Raw genomic sequence first — 25,329 nt, forward strand, 5'->3', positions numbered from 1 at the left:
AAAAGTAAGGGGCTCTCTGCCATTCTCCCTCTGCCCCTCCTCCACCCATCATTGATTAAAGTAAGGGGCTCTCAGTCATTCTATCTCTCTCCCCTCCCCCCGCCCATCACTGATTAAATTAAGGGGCTCTCTGTCATTCCCCCTCCCCCCGCCCATCACTGATTGAAGTAAGGGGCTTTATGTCATTTTCCCTCTCCCCCTCCCCCCGCCCATCACTGATTAAATTAAGGGGCTCTCTGTCATTCTCCAGCTTCCCCCACCCATCACTGATTAAAGTAAGGGGCTCTCTGTCATTCTCCCTCTCCCCCCTCACCCGCCCATCAATGAATTATATAAGTTGCTCTCTGTCATTCTCCCTCTAACCCCTCCCCGAAACATCACTGATTAAAGTAAGGTGCTTTCTTTCATTCTCCCTCCAACCCCGCCCATCACTGTTTATCGTAAGGGGCTCCCTGTCCTTCTCCCTCTCCCACCTCAACCTCAACCATCACTGATTAAAGTAAGGGGCTCTCTATCATTCTCCCTCTCCCCCCAACCCACCCATCACTGATTAACGAAAGGAGCTCTCTGTCATTCTCCCTCGCCCCCCTCAACCCGCCCATCACTGATTAAAGTAAGGGGCTCTCTGTCATTTCACCTCTCCCGCTCACCCCGCCCATCATTGAATAAAGAAAGGGGCTCTTTGTCTTTCGCCCTCTCCCCCACCCATCACTGAATAAAGTAAGGTGCTCTCTGTCATTCTCACTCTCCCCCTCCCTCCACCCATCACTGATTTCGGAAAGGGGCTTTCTATCATTCTCCCTCTCCCCCTCCCTCCACCCATCATTGATTTCTGTAAGGGGCTGTCGGTCATTCTGACTTTCACCCACCCCAACAAATCACTGATTGAATTAAAGGGCAATCTGTCATTCTCCCTCTCCCGTTCCCCCCGCCCATCATTGTTTAAATGAAGGGGCTCTCTCTCATTCTCCCTCTCCCCCTCCCCCCTCTGATTAAAGTAAGGGGCTCTCTCTCATTCTCCCTCTCCCGCTCCCCCCGCCCATCATTGATTAAAGTAAGGGACTATCTCCCATTCTCCCTCTCCCGCTCCCCCAGCCCATCATTGATTAAAGTAAGGGGATCTGTCTCATTCTCCCTCTGCTCCAACCCCGCCCATCATTGATTAAAGTAAGGGGCTCTCTCTCATTCACCCTCTCCCCCCTCCCATCATTGATTAAATAAGGGGCTCTCTCTCATCCTCACCCTCCCGCTCCCCCCGCCCATCATTGATTACAGTAAGGGGCTCCCTCCCATTCTGCCTCTCTCCCCCTCCCCCTGACTCTCACTGATCAAAGTAAGAGGCTCTCTGTCATATTACCTCTCCCCCTTCCCCCGCCCATCACTGATTAAAGTTAAGGGCTCTCTGTCATTCTAAGTCTCTCCCCTCCCCCCGCCCATCACTGATTGAATTAAGAGGCTCTGTGTCATTTTCCCTCTCCCCCCACCCACCGGCCATCACTGTTTGAATAAGGCGGTCTCTGTCATTCTCCCTCACCCCCATCCCCCGCCCATCACTGATTAAAGTAAGGGTCTCTCTCTCATTCTCCCTCTCCCCCTCCCCCCGCCCATCAATGATTAAAGTAAGGGGCTCTCTCTCATTCTCCCTCTCCCCCACCCCCCGCCCATCACTGATTAAAGTAAGGGGCTCTCTGTCATCCTCCCTCACCCCCTCCCCCACCCATCACTGATTAATATAAGGTGCTCTCTTTCATTCTCCCTCTCCCCCTCCCCCCGCCCATCACTGATTAAAGTAAGGGGCTCTCTGTCATTCTCCCTCACCCCCACCCCCCGCCCATCACTGATTAAAGTAAGGGGCTCTCTCTCATTCTCCCTCTCCCCCACCCCCCGCCCATCACTGATTAAAGTAAGGGGCTCTCTGTCATCCTCCCTCACCCCCTCCCCCACCCATCACTGATTAATATAAGGTGCTCTCTTTCATTCTCCCTCTCCCCCCTCCCCCGCCCATCAATGATTAAAGTAAGGGGCTCCCTCTCATTCTCCCTCGAACCCCTCCCCGAAACATCACTGTTTAAAGTAAGCGGCTCTCTGTCATTCTCCCTCTCCCCCTCCTCCATCCATCACTGATTAAAGTAAGCGGCTCTCTGTCATTCTCCCTCTCACCCTCCCCCCGCCCATCACTGATTAAAGCAAGGGGCTCTCTGTCATTTTACCTCTCCCCTTCTCCCTGGCCATCACTGATTAAAGTAAGGGGCTCTCTTTCATCCACCCACTCCCCCTCCCCCCACGCATCATTGATTAATTTAAGGGGTAACCTGTCATCCTCCCTCTCCCCCTCCCCCGCCCCATCACTGATTGAAGTAAGGGGCTCTCTCTCATTCTCCCTCTCCCCCTCTCCCCGCCCATCACTGATTAAAGTAAGGGGCTCTCTGTCATTCTCGCTCTCCCCCGCCCCCCACCCATCACTTATTAAAGTAAGGGGTTCTATAACATTCTCCCTCTCCCCTCCTCCACCCATCACTGTTTAATGTAAGGGGTTCTCGATCATTCTCCCTCTCCCCCTCCTCCACCCATCACTGTTTCAAGTATGGGGCTCTCTCTCATTCTACCTCACCCGCCCATCAATGATTAACATAAGTTGCTCTCTGTCATTCTCCCTCCAACCCCGACCCGAAACATCACTGATTAAAGTAAGGTGCTTTCTGTCATTCTCCCTCGAACCCCGCCCATCACTGATTATCGTAAGGGCCTCCCTGACCTTCTCACTCTCCCACCTCCACCTAACCCATCACAGATTAAAGAAGGGGCTCTCTGTCATTCTCCCTCTCCCCCCACCCCACCCCACCCATCACTGATTAACGAAAGGAGCTCACTGTCATTCTCCCTCGCCCCCCTCCCCCCGCCCATTACTGAATAAAGAAAGGGGCTCTTTGTCTTTCGCCCTCTCCCCTCCTCCACCCATCACTGATTAAAGCAAGGGGCTATCGGTCATTCTCCCGTTCCCCCTCCTCCACCCATCATTGATTTTAGGAAGGGGCTTCCTGTCAGTCTCCCTCTCCCCCCGCCTGCCCATTACTGATTAAAGTAAGAGGCTCTCTGTCATTTCCGTCTCCCCCTCCCCCCGCCCATCACTGATTAAAGTAAGGGGCTCTCTGTCATTCTCCCCCTCACCCCTCCCCCCGCCCATCACTGATTAAAGTAAGGGGCTCTCTGTCATTCTCCCTCGCCCCCTCCCCCCGCCCATCACTGATTAAAGTAAGGGGCTCTCTGTCATTCTCCCTCGCCCCCTCCCTCCACCCATCACTGATTTCGGTAAGGGGCTGTCGGTCATTCTGCCTTTCACCCACCCCAACAAATCACTGATTAATTAAAGGGCAATCTGTCATTCTCCCTCTCCCGCACCCCCCACCCATCACTGATTAAAGTAAGGGGTTCTCTGTCATTCTCCCCCTCACCCCTCCGATCACTGATTAAAGAAAGGGGCTCTCTGTCATTCTCCCCCTCACCCCTCCGATCACTGATTAAAGTAAGGGGCTCTCTTTCATTCTCCCTCTCCCCCACCCCCCACCCATCACTGATTAAAGTATGGGGCTCTCTGTCATTCTGACTCTCCCCCTCACGCCACCCATCACTGATTAAAGTAAGGGGCTCTCTGTCATTCTCCCCCTCCCCCCACCCATCACTGATTAAAGTAAGGGGCTCACTGTCATTCACACTCTCCCCCGACCCCCTCCCCCTCCCCCCTCCCCCTCCACCTCCCCCTCCCCTCTCCCCTCCCCCTCCCCCTCCCCTCCCCTCCCCCCTCCCCATCCCCTCCCCCTCCCCCTCCCCCTCCCCTCGCCCTCCCCCGCTCCTCCTCCCCCTCCCCTCGCCCCCCCTCCCCCTCCCCCCTCTCCCCCCCCTCCCCCTCCCCCCTCCCCCTCCCCCCCTCCCCCTGCCCCCTCCCCCTCCCCCTCCCACCCTCCCCCTCCCCCCTCCCCCTCCCCCTCCCCCTCCCTCCTCCCCCTCCCCCTTCCTATCACTGATTAAAGTAAGGAGCTCTCTGTCATTCTCCCTCTCCCCCCTCCCCCTCCCATCACTGATTAAAGTATGGGGCTCTCTGTCATTCTGACTCTCCCCCTCACGCCACCCATCACTGATTAAAGTAAGGGGCTCTCTGTCATTCTCCCCCTCCCCCCACCCATCACTGATTAAAGTAAGGGGCTCACTGTCATTCACACTCTCCCCCGACCCCCTCCCCCTCCCCCTCCACCTCCCCCCTCCCCTCCCCCTCCCCTCCCCCTCCCCCTCCCCCTCCCCTCCCCCTCCCCATCCCCTCCCCCTCCCCCTCCCCCTCCCCCGCTCCTCCTCCCCCTCCCCTCGCCCCCCCTCCCCCTCCCCCCTCTCCCCCCCTCCCCCTCCCCCCTCCCCCTCCCCCTCCCCCCTCCCCCTCCCCCCCTCCCCCTGCCCCCTCCCCCTCCCCCTCCCACCCTCCCCCCTCCCCCTCCCCCCACCCCCCTCCCCCTCCCCCCACCCCCCTCCCTCCCCCTCCCCCTTCCTATCACTGATTAAAGTAAGGAGCTCTCTGTCATTCTCCCTCTCCCCCCTCCCCCTCCTATCACTGATTAAAGTAAGGGGCTCTGTCTCATTCTCCCCTCCCCCGCCCATTACTGATTAAATTCCGTGCCTCTCTGCCATTCTCCCTCTCCCCCTCCCCCCACCCATCACTGATTAAAGTAAGGTGCTCCCTGTCATTCCCCCTCTCCCCCTCCCCCTGCCCATCACAGATTAAAGTAAGGAGCTCACTGTCATTCTCCCCCTCCCCCCACCCATCACCGAATTAAGTAAGGGGCTCTCTCTCATTCACCCTCTCCCCCTCCCCCCGCCCATCACTGATTACAGTAAGGGGCTCACTGTCATTCTCCCTCTCCCCCTCCCCCCACCCATCACTGATTAAAGTAAGGGGCACTCTCTCATTCTCCCTCTCCCCCCTCCCCCCGCTCATCACTGAATAAAGTAAGGGGCTCTCTCTCATTCTCCCTCTCTCCCCTCCGCCACCCATCACTGATTAAAGTAAGGGGCTCTCTCTCATTCTTCCTCTCCCCCCTCCCCCCACCCATCACTGATTAAAGTAAGGGGCTCTCTCTCATTCTCCCTCTCACCCCTCCCCCCCACCCATCACTGATTAAAGTAAGGGGCTCTCTCTCATTCTCCCTCTCACCCCTCCCCCCCACCCATCACTGATTAAAGTAAGGGGCTCTCTCTCATTCTCCAACTCCCCCCATAGATTTGGTCCCTTTTGGATCAATCCCGATTGATAAGTCCGTCCCCATTTCCTCCCTAACCGACTCCTCCCCCTGGGCCCATCCGGGGCGGGATCTGCGCACTGCGTGCTCGGGACAAATGAACGCCGAACCCACATACACCGCCCTCTTTCACTTGATCGACCGCAGAAAGGGTCACGTGTCTCCAGATTTTTAAACCCTTTCGGCCGTTTCACCGACTCAGCGCGGGCCCGGATGCAGCGCGCTTGTGTGATGTCAGCAATCGGGTGGGGTCGCGACCTGACTGGTGGGAGAGTCCAGGGGACTGGAGAGGATCAACCGGTCCCCATCCACCACCATCATCTCAATCCACCGCCATCCTCCCCCTGGAGAAGATCAACCGGTCCCCATCCACCGCCATCATCTCAATCCACCGCCATCCTCCCCCTGGAGAAGATCAACCTGTCCCCATCCACCGCCATCATCTCACTCCAAGGCCATCCTCCCCCTGGAGAAGATCAACCGGTCCCCATCCACCGCCATCATCCCCCTCGAGAGGATCAACCGGTCCCCATCCACCGCCATCATCTCAATCCACCGCGATCCTCCCCCTGGACAAGATCAAACGGTCCCTATCCACCGCCATCATCTCAATCCACCTCGATCCTCCCCCTGGAGAAGATCAACCGGTCCCCATCCACCGCCATCATCTCAATCCACCGCCATCCTCCCCCTGGAGAAGATCAACCAGTCTCCATCCACCGCCATCATCTCAATCCACCGCCATCCTCCCCCTGGAGAAGATCAACCGGTCCCCATCCACCGCCATCATCTCAATCCACCACCATTCACCTCTGGGCGGAAGTGTGAATCAGGTGGTTAATCTGACTCATCCATCCCTTTATCACCTCCAGACTCCACTATTCCAATACTCTCCTGCCCGGCCTCCCATCTTCCATCCTCCATAAACATCCAAAACTCTGCTGCCCATGACAGAACTCGCACCAAGTCCCGTTCACCCATCACCCACTGTGCTCACTGACCTGCATTGGCTCACGATCCGGGAACGCCTCCATTTTAAAATTCTCATCCTGATTTTCAAATCCCTCTCCGACCCTCGCCCCTCTCCCCATTTCTGTAACCTCCTCCAGCCCTACAACCCTCCGAGATCTCTGCGCTCCTTCAATTCTGGCCTCCTGCCTATCCCCCGATTTCCATCGCTCCACCATTGGCGGAAGTGCCTTCAGCTGCTGGGGCCCAAAGCTCTGGAATTCGCTCCCGAAACCTCTCCACCTCTCTCTCTCTCCTCCTTTAAGACGCTCCTTAAAACCCATCTCATTGACCGAGCTCTGGACGGGCTCTAAACAGAGCTCTGTACAGCTGCAACATAACGTCCTCCCCTTTATATTCCAGCCCATGAGATAAAGGCCAACATTACATTTGCCTTTTTGATTACTTTCTGTACCTGCCCACTAGCTTTTAGAGATTTGTGTACTTGGACCCCTAAATTTCTCTGCTCATCCACAGTTCCCACACTCTTCCCATTCAGAAAATATTCCGATTTGTCTTTTTCTGATCGAAAGTGGATGACCTCATTAAACACCATCTCCCACAGTTTTCCTCACTCACTTAGTTGGTCTGTGTGTCCCTGGTTTCCAGTTTCCCAATAGGGTCCGATTCTGTTTTCAGTACAAAGTTACAGGGAATCAAATCTACCCTTTTATTAGCTGGATCGAGGTGATAGGAAGTTGAGGTACAGTTCGGCTACGATCTAATAAAATGGGGGACAGGGTCGAGGGGATGAATGGCCTCCTCCTGTTCCTGTGTAACAACCTCGGGGAGCTGAACGGCCTCCCCCTGTTCCGGTGTAACAGGCTCGAGGGGCTGAACGGCCTCCTACTGTTCCTGTGTAAAAGGCTCGAGGGGCTGAATAGGCTCCTCCTGTTCCTGTATAATGTCATTGGTTGTGTTGTGAAACACACGGTTAATGATACAGTATCAAACACTTTGTGGAAGGCACTGGGTCACCACACAATGGCAGGGTACCGTGTGAGAGACACAGTGTGAAAGGATGTGTGTGTGTATCAGTGAGTGAGAGTGAGAGAAAGAGGATGCCTCTGTATATCAGTGAGTGTGTGAGAGAGAGGATGCCTCTGTATATCAGTGAGTGTGTGAGAGAGAGGATGCCTCTGTATATCAGTGAGTGTGTGAGAGAGAGGATGCCTCTGTATATCAGTGAGTGTGTGAGAGAAGATGCCTCTGTATATCAGTGAGTGTGTGAGAGAGAGGATGCTTCTGTATATCAGTGAATGAGTGAGTGTGAGCGAGGGTGCCTCTGTATATCAGTGAATGAGTGAGTGTGTGAGAGAGAGAGGATGCCTCTGTATATCAGTGAGTGACTCGGAGTGAGTGTGTGAGAGAGAGGATGCCTCTGCATATCAGTGAGTGTGTGAGAGAGAGGATGCCTCTGTATATCAGTGAGTGTGTGAGAGAGAGGATGCCTCTGTATATCAGTGAATGAGTGAGTGTGTGTGAGAGAGAGGATGCCTCTGTATATCAGTGAGTGTGTGAGAGAGAGGATGCCTCTGTATATCAGTGAGTGTGTGAGAGAGAGGATGCCTCTGTATATCAGTGAGTGTGTGAGAGAGAGGATGCCTCTGTATATCAGTGAGTGTGTGAGAGAGAGGATGCCTCTGTATATCAGTGAGTGTGTGAGAGAAGATGCCTCTGTATATCAGTGAGTGTGTGAGAGAGAGGATGCTTCTGTATATCAGTGAATGAGTGAGTGTGAGCGAGGGTGCCTCTGTATATCAGTGAATGAGTGAGTGTGTGAGAGAGAGAGGATGCCTCTGTATATCAGTGAGTGACTCGGAGTGAGTGTGTGAGAGAGAGGATGCCTCTGCATATCAGTGAGTGTGTGAGAGAGAGGATGCCTCTGTATTTCAGTGAGTGTGTGAGAGAGAGGATGCCTCTATATGTCAGTGAGCGAGTGAGTATGTGTGTGTATTTTGTGTTGGGTATAAGTGGCAGGATGATGCAACCCGACCTTAAACCATCAACAACTTGTAAAATCCGACACAGACTGGGACTGAACAAGTTAAATTCCCAGAAGACACGTGTCCATAACACAGGTTGGATCAGACACAGCAAGTGGTGTCTCGGGACAAAGGATCACAAACCTCTTCCTCATATTGACCCATTCAGCAGAGGGGGGTGATGCAACAGATCTACTTTACCCCCCAGTCTCCAGGTTACAAACCACAGTCAGCAGAGGGGGGCGATGCAACAGATTTACTTTACCCCCCCATTCTCCAGGTTACAAACCGCAGTCAGCAGAGGCGGGCGATGCAACAGATCTACATTAACCCCAGTCTCCAGGTTACAAGCCTCAGTCAGCAGAGGCGTGAGATGCAACAGATCTACTTTACCCCCCAGTCTCCATGTTACAAACCGCTGACAGCAGAGGGGGGGGGGGGCGATGCAACAGATCTACTTTACCCCCCAGCCTCCAGGTTACAAACCTTTATCAGCAGAGGCGGGCAATGCAACAGATCTCGTTTCCGTTCCTTGAGCTCGCTGACAACTTACAGCTGCCAAATGGAAAAAAGTGTTTTGAAGTTTGTGTCGCTGCAATTATGCTTGTTTTTCATAGAACATTTTATAAACCCGCCATTTCTTAACAACTGTATTACTTATAATGATCACTTTGTAATATGAAAGTTACATGACACGCCAGATTGTACATTAATCTAAAGGGCCTGTCACTCACTGATGTTTTGAAAACACGGTCCTCTATTTATACCTGTTAAGTTGGATTAAATATAATTATAAATCGATAAACGGATGGTTAGAAAAAAGGCTTTTAAGATTAACATGTGTCGATAACCAGGGGAGACAGATTTAAGACAATTGACAAAAGAAGCAGGCGGGGGGAGATGGAGAGATTTTCATTTTGATGTGGCCAGATATTATGATCTGGAATGCACTATGAACGGGTGGTGGAAGCAGATTCAATAGTAACTTGAAAAAGGAATTGGATAGAATAACGGAATGATTACAGCATCGATTCTATGATTCTATCCAAGTTACATAATTGGTTTAATATTAATTACTTGGGATACAATGAAATATATGAATCGTTATCACAATTAAAACAGCATGGCGGCACTCCAATTTTCCTGCCAGCTATCGGGGCAGGTGGCCCTGTTGTGCCTGTATAAGTGTGTACCACGCACCCTGATTATTTAAATGACCCTTTCTCTGTGATTTTGGATGGGGTCTACAGCGGTAGCTGCATTTCCTACGGTGGAGTGGGACTCCCAGGATTTCAGGTCCAAGTTGTCTGGGCAGGGTAAAGAAACTTTATACCTGGCTTGGGAATGCTTGATGTTGATATTCAATGTCCAGAATGGAAATCCCAAGCACAAATATTCCCGCACCTGGATGAGCACAAAATTCACTTAAAAGAGTAAATAGATAAATATCTCAGATTAAAGTAAGGAGGAACGTGGTCTACATGGACTTTAGACAAGGTACCGCATGGTAGGTTGTTACATAAGGTTAAATCTCACGGGATCCAAGGTGAGGTAGCCAATTGGATAGAAAATTGGATTGACGACAGAAGACAGAGGGTGGTTGTAGAGGGTTGTTTTTCAAACTGGAGGCCTGTGACCAGCGGTGTGCCTCAGGGATCGGTGCTGGGTCCGCTGTTATTTGTTATTTATATTAATGATTTGGATGAGAATTTAGGAGGCATGGTTAGTAAGTTTGCAGATGACACCAAGATTGGTGGCATTGTGGACAGTGACGAAGGTTATCTAGGATTGCAACGGGATCTTGATAAATTGGGCCAGTGGGCCGATGAATGGCAGATGGAGTTCAATTTAGATAAATGTGAGGTGATGCATTTTGGTAGATCGAATCGGGCCAGGACCTACTCTGTTAATGGTAGGGCGTTGGGGAGAGTTATAGAACAAAGAGATCCAGGAGTACAGGTTCATAGCTCCTTGAAAGTGGAGTCACAGGTGGATAGGGTGGTGAAGAAGGCATTCAGCATGCTTGGTTTCATTGGTCAGAACATTGAATACAGGAGTTGGGATGTCTTGTTGAAGTTGTACAAGACATTAGTAAGGCCACACTTGGAATACTGTGTACAGTTCTGGTCACCTATTATAGAAAGGATATTATTAAACTAAAAAGAGTGCAGAAAAGATTTACTAGGATGCTACCGGGACTTGATGGTTTGACTTATAGGGAGAGGTTGGATAGACTGAGACTTTTTTCCCTGGAGAGTAGGAGGTTTAGGGGTGATCTTATAGAAGTCTATAAAATAATGAGGGGCATAGATAAGGTAGATAGTCAAAATCTTTTCCCAAAGGTAGGAGAGTCTATAAACGAGGGGGCAAAGATTTAAGGTGAGAGGGGAGAGATACAAAAGGGTCCAGAGGGGCAATTTTTTCAATCAAAGGGTGGTGAGTGTCTGAAACGAGCTGCCAGAGGCAGTAGTAGAGCGGGTACAATTTTTTCTTTTGAAAAGCATTTGGACAGTTACATGGGCAAGATGGGTATCGAGGGATATGGGCCAAGTGCAGGCAATTGGGACTAGCTTAGTGGTATAAACTGGGCGACATGGACATGTCGGGCCGAAGGGCCTGTTTCCATGTTGTAAACTTCTATGATTCTATGATTCTATGAAGGAGGCCATTCAGGCCATCGAGCCTGTGCCGGCTCTTTGTCAGAGCATTCAAGTTAATCCCATTCCCCCGCTCATTCCACGCAGGTCTGCAAATATTTTCCCTTACACAATTTATCCAATTCGCTTTTGAAATTTATTATTGAATCTGCTTCCACCACCCTGTCAGGCAGCGCATTCCAGATCATTAAACTCACTGAATGTGGTTCTTTCGCCAATCATCTTAAATGTGTGTCCTCTGGTTCGTGACCCTTCCGCCAATGGGAACAGTTTCCCTTTATCTACTTAATCTAAATCGCCATTATTTTGAACACTTCTATCGAATCAAAGAGCAGGGAAATGAATCTGGATTGTATCGGGACAAACATCGCTCTCAGTTTATTAAAAAGAACCCTCGGCCGAGGCTGGATCAGGTGATCACCCAGAACATTATTCTGACAACACACAAAATAATCAATTGGAAGAATTTTTACAATCCATTAAATAAGATTTGCGTATCATTTTATCACCAGTTTATATTTAAATGATAATCATTTAATTCAACTGCAAGTGTGAAGTCCGGAAATAAATTTACCAATGAGAAATAATATTAAGCAAAACCCAGTATCTAGTTCAGAATTGTAAGATGGTTGATTTTGATGGATATGAAATATATTTGAATTCAGTAACACTGTCTGGCATTACATTAATACACAGTATAATATCGATATTATGGAGGCAAGAAAGGTGGGTTCTTTCCAAGTTGGTGCTGGGGGCGGGGAGACACTGTAAACCTGATGGGCTCTGCCTCAGACTGGAGTCACCTCTTCGATCAAACCCCTTTTCTCTAAAACACACGCAAGATTCATTTGTGACTGTGTGTTTTGAGACAGAAACTGATCTCATTTCACATTTCATTGCACGGCCTCATGCTGGATAATTGTACTCGGTGATCAGACTCTCCCAGTCTCATTCTCACCATTTCCCTCCTTACCTTGTAACCTTTGTGGACTGTCTACAGGACCAGTGTTTATCTGAGCAAATGGGACTTTCTCTTCCCTTTCTCCCCAGTCGATCTATGGAAGCTCTTTGAATCGGAAGGGTTCTCTCTGGTTGCTGCTCTCACAATGCCGTGCTGATTCACCTGCTGTTGTTCCTCAGTCGACAATCCCTGTTTACTTCCAGCTGTGGACTTTTCTCAATCACTCCGTCATTCACCGGGAGATCTAATGATGGCAGGATAGAAAATGAGACCAATATTGACGGTGTGAAGGAGAATCTAATCTGCACTTTCCCTCGCTGCAGAAATTAATGCCGCTCATAGAGTCCGCCCCATCCTTTGGTTCAAAACAAGTGATTGATAACCCCACCCGCCAATCAGGGCCTGGTCCCACACACAGCCCCACGCCCGCTTGTTATGAACCAATAGAATAGAACCTGCCTTCCGATCAGCACTGTGGGAGAACCTTCACCACACAGACTGCAGCGGTTGAAGAGGGCGGCTCACCACCACCTTCTCAAGGGCAATTAGGGCTGGGCAATAAATGCTGGCCTCGCCAGCGATGCCCACATCCCATGAATGAATAAAAAAATAATAGAACGGGCGGAAGTCACTCGCCTATGCGAATCTCTATCGGAGTTTTTTGAGGATGTCACGAGCAGGGTCGATAAAGGGAAACTAGCGGATGTTGCTTATTTCGATTTTCAAAAGGCAGTCAATGAATTGCCACACAATAGTTTGTTACACAAGAGAAGGGCTCATTGGGTTGGGCTAATATTGAGGATTGAGAATTGGTTCACGAACAGAAAACAGAGAGTCGGGATAAACGAGTCATTTTCAGGTTGGCAGGCTGTAACTAGTGGGGTGCCACAAGGATCAGTGCTGGGGCCTCAGCTATTTACAATCTATATTAATGACTTAGATGAAGGCACCGAGTGCTGTGTATCCAAGTTTGCTGACGATATAAAGCTAGGTGGGAAAGTAAGCAATGAGGATGACACAAAGAGTCTGCAAAGGGATATAGACAGCTTCAGTGAGTGGGCAAAAATATGGCAGATAGAGTATAATGTGGGGAAATGTGAGGTTATTCACTTTTGTCCGAAGCAAAGAAAAACAGAATATTTTTTAAATGGTGAGAAACTGTTACATTTTAGCGTTCAGAGGTGTCCTCGTACAAGAAACAAAGAAAGTTAACATGCAGGTACAGCAAACAATCATGAAGGCAAATAGCATTTTGGCCTTTATTGCAAGGGGTTGGAGTTCAAGAGTAAGGAATTCTTCCGAGAATTGTATCGGGCTTTGGTGAGACCTCACCTGGAGTACTGTGTACACTTTTGGTCTATTTATCTATGGAAGGATATACTTGTCTTACAGGCAGTGCAAGATGGGTTCACTGGATTGATTCCTGGGATGAGAGGGTTGTCCTATGAGGAGAGATTGAGTAGAATGGGCCGATACTCTCTGGAGTTTAGAAGAATGAGAGGTGATATTATTGAATCATATAAGATTCTGAGGGGTTTTGACAGGGTCGATGCTGAGAGGTTGTTTCCCCTGGCTGGAGAGTCTAGAACAAGGGGGCATGGTCTCAGGATACGGGGTCGGACTTCTAGGAATAAGATGAGGAGAAATTTCTTCATTCAGAGGGTTGTGAACCTTTGGATTTCTTTTTCCCCAGTGGGCTGTGATGGTCAGTCGTTGAGTATATTCAAGATTGAGGTTGAGAGAATTTTGGACTGAAATTGACTCAAGGGATATGGGGATCAGACGAGAAAGTGGAGTTGAGGTCGATGATCAGCCATTGAATGGCGGAGCAGGATCGAGGGGCCGTATGGCCCAGCCCTGCTCCTATTTCTTATGTTCTAATGAGGTGACCCAGGGGATGGACCGGGCTGTGAGACCAGGCAGTGAGACCGGGCGGGGAGTGCGGTAGTGCAGCTCCTCACTGACTGAGGCCCGGGGTTCAAGGAGGGGGAGATTTATCTGAGCCACAAGCACATTCCCCGGAGCTGCCACACGTTCCCGGGCCCAGAGAGAGGAGCAACACAGTCACTCACATGGCCCTCCGTGCACCCTCATTCACGTGCCTCTCCCTCCACAGTCACCCACATCCCTATCCCTCCACCGTCTCTCACATCCCCCACCCTCACCCTCACCCACATCCCCATCCGTCCACCCTCTTTCAGATCCCCTCCCTCCGCTCTCACTCACCTCACCCTCCCACAACACTCATTCACATCCCACTACTTCCACTCTCACTCACATCCACTTCCGTCCAGCCTCACGCATATGCCCCTCACTCCACCCTCACTCACATCACCCTCCTTCAAAACTCACTCATATCCCGATCCCTCCATCCTCTTTCACACCCCCTCGCTCCACTCTCACTCAGATAACCCTCAACCCACTTTCATTCACATCCACTTCCGTCCAGCCTCACTCACATAACCCTCCCTCCACCCTCACACACACCCCACTCCCTCCATCCTCACACACATCCCACTCCCTCCACCCTGACTCATAACACCCTCCCTCCACTCTCACTCACACATCCCCCTCCCTCCACCATCACACACAATCCCCTCCCTCCACTCTCACTAACACATCCGCCTCCCTGCATCCTCACTCACAACCCCCTCCCTCCACCATCATACACAAACTCCTCCATCCACACTCACTCACATCGTTCCTATCAACCTCATTCACATCCACCTCCTTCCCTTCTCACTCACATTCGCCTCCCTCTACCCTCACTCATATTCCCCTCCCTCCACACTCAATCATATATCCTCCTGTCTCTACCCTCACTCACATTCCCTTCCCTCCCTTCTCACTCACATCACCGTTAGTGCACCCTCATTCACGTCCCCCTCCCTCCACCCTGACTCACATAACCCCCTCTCTTCACCCACACTCACACATTTCCCCCCCTACGCCACCCCCCACACACAATCCCCCCTAAGCCACCACCCACACACAACCCCCTTCCACAACACTCACTCACATATCTACCTCCCTACACCCTCATTCCATCTCCCTGCCTCCACCCTCATTCAAATCCCACTCCCACCACCCTCACTCACACAACCTCTTCGCTCCACGCTCACTCAGACATCCCCCTCATTCCACGCTGACTCACACATTCCCCTCCCTTCACCGTAACTCACACAGCCCACCCTCACCCACATCCCCCTCCCTCTACCCTCACACATACTTCCCCGTCCCTCCTCCATCAATCACATATTCACCTCCCTCTACCCTCAATCACGTCATCCTCTCTCCAGCCTCACTCACACATCCCCTACTTTCAAACTCACTCACATCCCCTCAGAGTCATTCACATTCCACTCCTGCCACACTCATTGACACATCCCTCTCCTTCCATCCTCACTCACACACCCCCCTCACTCGACCCTCACTCACACATCAAGCTCCTTCCACCCTAATTCACACATCCCACACCCTCCACGCTCATTCACATTCTCCGCCCTCCTCCCTAACTACCACACCCTGCCCTAACTCACATCCCCTCCGTCCGCCTGCACACATACTTCACCCTCCTTCCACCATTATTCACATCCCCTTCCCTCCAACCTCACTCCCATTGACCTACCACCAACCTCACTCACATCCCCCTCCATCCACCCTCACTGACACATCCCCATCCACCCTCACTCATACATCCCATCCCTCCACCCTCATACCCACTAACTCACCATCAAACACACACCATTCCTCCAACCTTATTCACTCATTCCCCGCCCTCCACCTTCACTCACACATCCTCCTTTCTCTACCATCACTCACTCATACCCCTCCCTCCATCCTCACTCACAAATCCACTCCCACCACCCATCCATCCTGAGTCAATCACACATCCACCTCCCTCCAACTTCACTCACATATCCTCTGCCTCCGCCCGCACTCACATCCCTTCACCTCACCCTCACTCACACACAGCCCACCCTCCACCATCAATCACACATCCACCTCCAGCCACTGTCACCCACACATCCCCCCCTCCAGAGTAACTCACACCCCTCCCCCTCCTGACTCACTCACACATCCCACTCTCTCTACCCTCACTCACACATATCAAGCTCCACCCAAACTAACTCACATGCCTCCCTCCAGCCTCTCTCACACATCCCCCTCCATTCTCCTTCACTCGCATAGCCTCCTCCCTTAACACTCACTCACGTCACCCATCCTCAATCGTCACTCATGCACCCCGCTCCCAAAACCCACATTCACACAACCCACTCCCTCGCCCTCACGCACAACCCCTTCCCTCCACGCTCACTCACATCCCCCTCCATCCACCCTCACTCACATCCCTCTACATCCACCTTCACGCACACACGATCCCTCCAAACTCACTCACACATCCCACGTCCTCCACCCTCACTCACACCTCCCGCTCCCTCCACCAACAATCACACATACCCCTCCCTCCATCCTCACTCACACATCACACTCCCTCCACCCTCACACACATCACCCTCCCTCCACCCTCACACACATCCCACTCCAAAAACCATCATTCACATCGGCATCCCAACCAGCGTCACTCACCTCCCTCTCCCTCCAACATCACTCACATCCCCCTCCCTCCAAACTCACTCGCATCCCCCTCCATCCACCCTCACTCAAAACCCACACCCTCCAACCTCACTTCCATCGCCCTACCTCTACACTCACTCACATCACCCTCCCTCCACTTTCACTCACACATCACCCTCACTCCACTTTCAATCAAACATTCCCCTCACACCATCCTCACTCACACATCCAGCTCGCTCCACCGTCACTCACACATCACCCTGCCTCCACTGTCACTCACATCCTCCTCCCTTCACCCTCTAACAATCATACCCCACACTCCACCCTCACTTACACATCTCCACACTCCGCCATCATTAAAACATCCTCCTCTCACCACACTCACTCACATCCCCTCCCTCCAAACTCACTCACAACCCCTTCCATCCAGCCTCACTCACATCCACCCTTCTACCCTCACTCACACACCCTCCCACCACCTTCACTCATACATCCGCCTCGCTCCACCGTCACTCACACATTTCCCTCCCTCCAACCTCACCCACAACCCCTTCCTCCAGCCTCACACACATCCCTATCCCTCCAGCCTCACACACATCCCCCTACATCCGCAGTAACATGCCCTCCAACCACCCTGACTCACACATACCTCTAGCTCCACCGTCACTAACACAACCAACTCCCTCCACCCTCACTCACATCCCCCTCCCTCCAGCCTCACTCACACAACCCCTCCCTCCTACGTCACTCACACAGACTCCTCCCTCCGCCCTCACTCACGTCACCCACCCTCACTCACACATCTCCCACCCTCAAACGTCAATCACACCCTCCCCATCATCGTTAACAACGAAACACATCACACTCACTCAGACTCCTTCCCTCCACCCTCACGCACATCACCCTCCCCCGTCCCCATTAACACCCTCACACACCAAGCTCACTCATACTTCTTCCCTCCACCCTCATTCACATTCGTTTCCCTCCACCTTCACTCACACACCATCCATCCAACCTCATTCACATATCCCACGCCTTCCACCCTTACTCACACCTCCCTCTCCCTCCACCTACAATCACACATTCCCCTCCCTCCATCCGCACTCACATATCACCCTCCCCGCACTCCCACTCACATCACACACCCCTACATCCGCACTCACATCCCACAACCCCACCCTCACTGACACATCCCCTCCCTCCGCTCTCACTCACACGTCCCACTCCCACAACCATCATTCACATCAATATCCCAACACCGTCACTCACACCCCCTCCCTTCAACATCATTCACATCCCCCTCCATCCACCCTCACTCACACACCATCCCTCCATCCTCACTCACATCTACCCCGACCTCCACGCTCACTCACAGCTCCCATTCCCTCCACCCTCACACACACATCCTCCTCCCACCACCCTCACTCACATTCTCCACCCGCCACCCTCACACACATCTCCCAACATCCACCCTCACTCTCACATTCCATTTCGTCCACCCTCATTCACATCCCTCAAACTCCACCTGCACTCAGACCCCCTCCCTCCACCTTCACTCACACATCACCCTCAAGTCACTTTCACTAAAGCATTCCCCTCCCGCTACACTCATTCTAAAATCCTGATCTCTCCACACTTAATCACACATTACCCTCAACGCACCGCCACTCACACATCACCCTCCATCCAAACTCATTCATGCCCCCCCACCCTCACTCACTCTTCCCCTCCCCAAGCCCTCACTCACACATTCCCCTCCCTCCACCCTCACTCACACATCCCCCTCCCTCCACCCTCACAAACATCCCCCTCCTGCCATCCTCACTCACATCGCCCCATCACTCCACCCTAACTCAAACATATTCCCCTTCCTTCACACTCACTCAGCACACCCTCCTCCACCCTCACTCACTCATCCCCCTCCCACCGCCCTCACTCACACATCCCCCTCCCTCAATCCTCACTCATATAGGCCCTCCCTCCACCCTCACTCGCAAATACCTCTTACTCCACCCTCACTCAGACATATCCCCTCCCTCCACCCTCACTCAAACATCCTCTCACTCCACCCTCACTCCCATCGCCCTCCCTCCACCCTCACTCACATCCCCAACCCCCAACCTAAATCACTCATCCCCCTCCCTTCATCCTCATTCACACATTCCCCTGCCTCCACCTTCTCTCATACACCCCCCTCCTTCCACCGTCACTCACACATCCTCCACCCTCTACCCTCACTCACATATCCCACTCCCTCTACCATCATTCACATCCTGCTCCCACCACAGTCACTTACACCCCACTCCCTTCATCATCACTCACATCCTCCGCCCTCCACTCTCACTCACACTTCTCTCTCTGGGCCCGTCCCCGTTCAATCATGGCCTTCAAAAGGGAATTGGATAAATACTTGAAGGGAAAAAAATTGCAGGGCTACGGGGATAGGGCAGGGGAGTGGGACGAGCTGGATTGCTCTTGCAGAGAGTCGGCGCGGAGTCGACGGGCCGAATGGCCTCCCTCTGTATTGTAACCATTCTATGATTATATGACTTAGATGAAGGGACCGAGTGTAATGTCTCCAAGTTTGCTGACGATAAAAAGTAGGTGGGAAAGTTAGCTTTGAGCAGATCACAAAGAGTCTGCAAAGGGATAGAGACAGGTTAAGTGAGTGGGCAAGAAGTTGGCAGGTGGAGTATAATGTGGGGAAATGTGAGGTTATTCACTTTGGTAGGAAGAATAGAAAAACAGGATATTTTTTAAATGGTAAGAAGCTGTTGAATGTTGGTTTTCAGAGAGATTCGGGTGTCCTCGTTTCATGGTGTGAATATATCAATAGGAGTTTACACTGAATGTTTCATGGTCTGAATATATCGATAGGAGTTTACATTGAATGTTTCATGATCTGAATATATCGATAGGAGTTTACACTGAATGTTTCATGGTCTGAATATATAGATAGGAGATTACATTGAATGTTTCATGGTCTGAATATATAGATAGGAGTTTACATTGAATGTTTCATGATCTGAATATATCGATAGGAGTTTACACTGAACGTTTCATGGTCTTGCGGATATAAATTGGAACCAACGCCTCTTGCACTGAGATCTGACAGATTGTTACCCTGGCAATAGAGGAAATCACTCAACGAAAATAACTGAAACGGAAATAACAAAAACTACCGTCGTGTTTGGAGTTTAGTTAAGATGAACATTAATCCTAAACATTCAGACACTTTTTCTAACCATAAAGCTGCCATTCCAATAACGATTTTTTTTACACCACGAGACCTGATACTGGGAATTTACTGAATGTACCGTCAGTTCGAGCTCCACAGAATATTAAGCAGCACCGTATCTACAGAAGGATCAAACAGTCACATTATTAAAAACAGACCCCATCTGCTCTGAAAATCTGATTGTCTTAAACCATCTAAACCTGTAACTGTTAGCAGTGACCATTTAAATTACTGCCACAATACTGAATTCGATTGCAAAACATCTGATCGTCATATTCTTTATACATCTGGAATGCTACAAAGTTTGGATGAACAACATTTCTGGAAACTCCAGTTAGTGTTTAAAAGGCTGAAAGACAGTGTTTATATTTTCTGCTGAAAGCATTATCAGAATACGATTTACGTAATATTTTATCACCAGTTTATATTTAAATGATAATCATTTAATTCAACTCCAATTCTAAAATCCAGAAATAGATTTACTGATGGGAAATAACATTAAGTTAAACCCAGCTTCCAGTTCAGAATTGTAAGATGATTGATTTTGATAGTTGGATCTGAAATATATTTGAATTCGGTAACATTGTCTGGCACTACCTTAACACACAGTGTAATATCGATATTATCGGGGCTATAAAGGTGGGTGACTTCCGAGTTGGTGTTGGGGGCGGGGAGACACTGTATATCTGCTGGGATCTGCCTCAGACTGGAGTCACCACTTAGATCAAACCCCTTCACTCGAAAACTCAAACAAGATTCATGTGTGACTGTGTTTTGAGACAGAAACTGATCTTACTTCACATTTCATTGCACGGCCTCATGCTGGATAATTGTACGTGGTGATCAGACTCTCCCAATCTCATTCTCACCATTTCCCCCCTTACCTTGTAACTTTTGTGGACTGTCTACAGGACCAGTGTTTATCTGAGGAAATGGGACTTTCTCTTACCTTTATCCCCAGTCGATCTATGGAAGCTCTTTGAATCGGAAGGGTTCTCTCCAGTTGCTGCTCTCACAATCCTGTGCTGATTCACCTGCTGTTGTTCCTCAGCCGACAATCCCTGTTTACTTCCAGCTGTGAACTTTTCTCAATCACTCCGTCATTCACCGGGAGATCTAATTATGCCAGGGCAGAAAATGAGACCAATGTTGACGGTATGGAGGAGAATCTAATCGACACTTTCACTCGCTGCAGAAATTAATGCCGCTCACTGAGTCCGCCCCTTCTCTTGGTTCAAAACAAGTGATTGATACCCCACCCGCCAATCAGGGCCTGGTCCCACACACAGCCCCACTCCCGCTTGTTATGAACCAATTGAATAGAACTTCCCTTCCTCACAGCACTGTGGGAGAACCTTCACCTCACGGACTGCAGCGGATCAAGAAGGCGGCTCACCACCACCTTCTCAAGGGCAATTAGGAATGGGCAATAAATGCCGGCCTCGCCAGCGACGCCCACATCGCATGAACGAATAAAAAAATAATAGAAAGGGCGGAAGTCACTCGCCTATGAGAACCTCTATTGGAGTTTTTTAAGGATGCAACGAGCAGGGTAGATAAAGGGGAACCCGTAGATGTTGCATATATAAATTTTCAAAAGGCATTCAATAAATTGCCACATAAATGTTTGTTACGCAAGATAGGGGCTCATTGGGTTGGGGGTAATATTGAAGATAGAGGAATGGTAAACGGGCAGAATACGGAGAGTCGGGATAAACGCGTCATTTTCAGGTTAGCAGGCTCTAACTAGTGGAGTGCCACAAGGATGAGTGCTGGGGCCTCAGCTATTTACATTATATATTAATGACTCAGATGAAGGTACCGAGTGTTATGTATCCAATTTTGCTGACGATACAAAGCTAGGTGGGAAAGTAAGCTATGAGGAGGACGTAAGAAATCTGCAAAGGGATATAGACAGGTTCAGTGAGTGGGCAAGACGATGGCAAATGGAGTATAATGTGGGGAAATGTGAGGTTATTCACTATTGTGGGAAGAATAGAAAAACAGAATATTTTTAAATGGTGAGAAACTATTACATTTTGGTGTTCAGGGAGATCTGGGTGTCCTCGTAGAAGAAACACAGAAAGTTAACATGCAGGTACAGCAAACAATTATGAAGGCAAATGGCATGTTGGCCTTTATTGCATGGGGGTTGGAGTATAAAAGCAAAGAAGTTTTCCGACAATTGTACTGGACTTTGGTGAGACCTCACCTGGAGTAATGTGCACAGTTTTGGTCTCCTTATCTCAGAAAGGGTGGACTTGCCTTACAGGCGGTGCAACAAAGGTTCACTAGATTGATTCCTCAGATGAAGGCGTTGTCCTGTGAGGAGATATTAAGTAGAATGGGCCTATACGCACTGGAGTTGAGAAGAATGAGAGCTTAGAAGATTGAGAGCAATACGATTCTGAGGGACTTGACAGGGTAGATGCTGAGAGGTTGTTTCCCCTGGCTGGATTGCCTCGAACAAGGAGACATAGTCTCAGGATATGGCGTCGGACATTTTAGTTAAGGACTGAGATGAGGAGAAATTTCCTCACTCTGAGGTTTGTGAATCTGTGGAATTCTCTTCCCTAGAGGGCGGTGGGTGTTGAACCGTTGAATATATTCAAGGCTGAGATCGATAGATTTTTAGACTCTTAGGCAATCAAGGGAAATGGGGATCGGTAAGGAAAGTGAATTTGAGGTCGAAAATCAGCCAGCATCTTCTTGAATTTCGGAGCTGACTGGAGTGGGCGTATGGCCTACTCCAATTCTTATGTTGTTATGAGGCGACCCAGGGAATGGACTTGGTGGATTGAGATGATGGTGGTGGATGGGGACAGGTTGATCTTCTCCAGGGGGAGGATGGCGGTGGATTGAGATGATGGCGGTGGATGGGGACCGGTTGATAGTCTCCAGTCCCTTGGACTCTCCAATCAGTCAGGTCGCGACCCCGCCGGATTGCTGACATCAAACAAGCATCTAGGCCCGCGCTGAGTTTGTGAAACGGCCGAAAGGGTTTAAAAATCTGGAGGCACGTGACCCTTTCTGCAGTCGGTCAATCAAGTGCGGTGTCTGTGGGGTCGGCGTTCATTTGTCCCGAGTAGGCAGAGCGCATATCCCACCACGAATGGGCCCAGGGTGGGGGGGAGTGGGTTGGGGAGGACATGGGGAGGGAATTTTCAATCGGGATTGATGCAATAGGGACCAAAACTATGGGGGGAGAGGGAGAATGACAGAGAGCCCCTTACTTTAATCAGTGATGGTTGCAGGGAGGGGAGAGGGAGAATGAAACAGAGTCCCTTACTTTAATCAGTGATGGGTGGGGGGAGGGGGAGAGTGAGAATGACAGAGAGACCCTTACTTTAATCAGTGATAGGCGGGGGGAGGGGGAGATGGAGAATGTGAGAGAGCCCCTTACATTAATGAGTGATGGGTGGAGGGAGGGGAGAGGGAGAATGACAGAGAGCCCCTTACTTTAATCAGTGATGGGTGGGGGAGGGGGAGAGGGAGAATGACAGAGAGCCCCTTACTTTAATCATTGATGGGCGGGGGGAATGGGAGAGGGAGAATGGCAGAGAGACCCTTACTTTAATCAGTGGTGGGTGGAGGGAGGGGGAGAGGGAGAATGACTGAGAGCCCTTTACTTTAATCAGTGATGGGCGGGGGGAGTGGGAGTGGGAGAATGACAGAGAGCCCCTTACTTTAATCAGTGATTGGTGGGGGAGGGGGATAGCGAGAATGAGTGAGAACCGCTTAATATAATCAGTGATGGGTGGGGCGAGGGGGTAAAGGGAGAATGAGAGAGAGCCCCTTACATTAATCAGTGATGGGCGGGGTGAGGGGGAGAGGGAGAATGACAGAGAGCCCCTTACTTTAATCAGTGATTGGTGGGGGAGGGGGGAGAGGGAGAATGAGAGAGAGCCCCTTACTTTAGTCAGTGATGGGTGGGGGGAGGGGGAGAGGGAGAATGACAGAAAGCCCCTTAATTTAATCAGCGATTGGTGGGTGAGAGGGTGGGGAGGGAGAATGGCAGAGAGCCCCTTAATTTAATCAGTGATTGGTGGGTGGAGGGTGAGAGGGAGAATGACAGGGAGCCCCTTATTAAATCAGTGATGGGCGGGGGGAGTGGGAGAGGGGGAATGCCAGAGAACCCTTTACTTTAATCAATGATGGGCGGGGGGAGGGGGAGAGGTAGAATGACAGACAGCCCCTTCCTTTAATCAGTGATGGGCGCGGGAAGGTGGAGATGGAGAATGGCAGAGAGCCCCTTAATTTAATCAGTGATGGGCGGGGAGAGGGGGAGAGGGAGAATGAGAGAGAGCCCCTTACATTAATCAGTGATGGGTGGGGGAGTGGGAGAGGGAGAATGACAGAGAGCCCCTTACTTTAATCAGTGATGGGTGGGGGGAGGGGGAGAGGAAGAATGAGAGAGAGCCCCTTACTTTAATCAGTGATGGGCGGGGGGAGGGGGAGATGGAGAATGAGAGAGAGCCCCTTACATTAATCAGTGATGGGTGGGGGAGTGGGAGAGGGAGAATGACAGAGAACCCTTTGCTTTAATCAGTGATGGGCAGGGGGAGGGGGGTGAGTGAGAATGACAGAGAGCCCCTTACTTTAAACAGTGTTGGGCGGGGGAAGGGGAGGGGGAGAACGACAGAGAGCCCCTTACTTTAATCAGTGATGGGCGGCGGGAGGGGGAGAGGGAGAATGAGAGAGAGCCCCTTACTTTAATCAGTGATGAGCGGGGGAGGGCGAGAGGGGGAATGACAGAGAGCCCCTTACTTTAATCAGTGATGGGTGGGGGGAGGGGGAGAGGAAGAATGAGAGAGAGCCCCTTACTTTAATCAGTGATGGGCGGGGGGAGGGGGAGATGGAGAATGACAGCGAGCCCCTTACTTTAATCAGTGACGGGGGGAGGGTGAGAGGGAGAATGACAGAGAGTCCCTTACTTTAATCAGTGTTGGGTCGGGGAGAGGGAGAGGAAGAATGAGAGTGAGCCCCTTACTTTAATCAGTGATGGGTGGGGGGAGGGGTGAGAGGGATGATGACAGGGTGCCCCTTACTTTAATCAGTGATTGGCGATGGGAGGGGGCAGAGATAGAATGACATAGAAACCCTTACTTAAAACTGTACTATTGGTTTACGTGTTTTGATGTAAAATTCTGACTGTTCAGATTTCCCTCATCCCTGATCTACTTCCATTGACTTCAATAATAGGGCGGCAGAAGCAGATTCGTTTTTTAAATCCCGCCAATGACTCAACGTATAACTGTTGCTCTGTCTGTCCAGTCGCTCGCGGTGAAATGACGCAGTTTAGTAATGGAATTGGATAAATATTTGAAAAGGAGAAAGTTTGCAGGGCCATGGGGAAAGTGCAGATGAATCTGAAAAAAATGGATAACTCTTTCAAAGAGCCAGCACAGACACCAGGGGCCGAAAGGCCTCCTTCTGTGTTGTTTGATTTAAATCAATGGGGTGATTGTAAATCGAAGCATTCATATCATTTGAGCACTTAATAGGAAAGTTAACTCGCATCAAACCCACGTGAATCAGCTGGTCGGAAGAGTAAAGGCAACGCGAGGTTTCGGGTTATGCCCCACACGATCTTTATATTTCAATAACATTTAGCGGAAGA

General features: G+C 50.6%; 1 protein-coding gene across 1 annotated transcript in view; it reads right to left on the minus strand.

Moving 5' to 3' along the window:
* LOC137313373 (NACHT, LRR and PYD domains-containing protein 12-like) overlaps positions 1-20,921 on the minus strand; it is a 46,965-nt gene extending 26,044 nt beyond the window's left edge. The window contains exons 1-2 of the mRNA XM_067979505.1: positions 20,659-20,921; positions 11,906-12,137 (exon numbers count right to left, since the gene is read on the minus strand). The gene's annotated coding sequence lies outside the window, so the exon portion shown is untranslated. The remainder of the gene's footprint in view (positions 1-11,905; positions 12,138-20,658) is intronic.
* Positions 20,922-25,329: the final 4,408 nt, after the last annotated feature.

Source organism: Heptranchias perlo, unplaced genomic scaffold (assembly GCF_035084215.1).
Source record: "Heptranchias perlo isolate sHepPer1 unplaced genomic scaffold, sHepPer1.hap1 HAP1_SCAFFOLD_47, whole genome shotgun sequence".
Taxonomy (NCBI): domain Eukaryota; kingdom Metazoa; phylum Chordata; class Chondrichthyes; order Hexanchiformes; family Hexanchidae; genus Heptranchias; species Heptranchias perlo.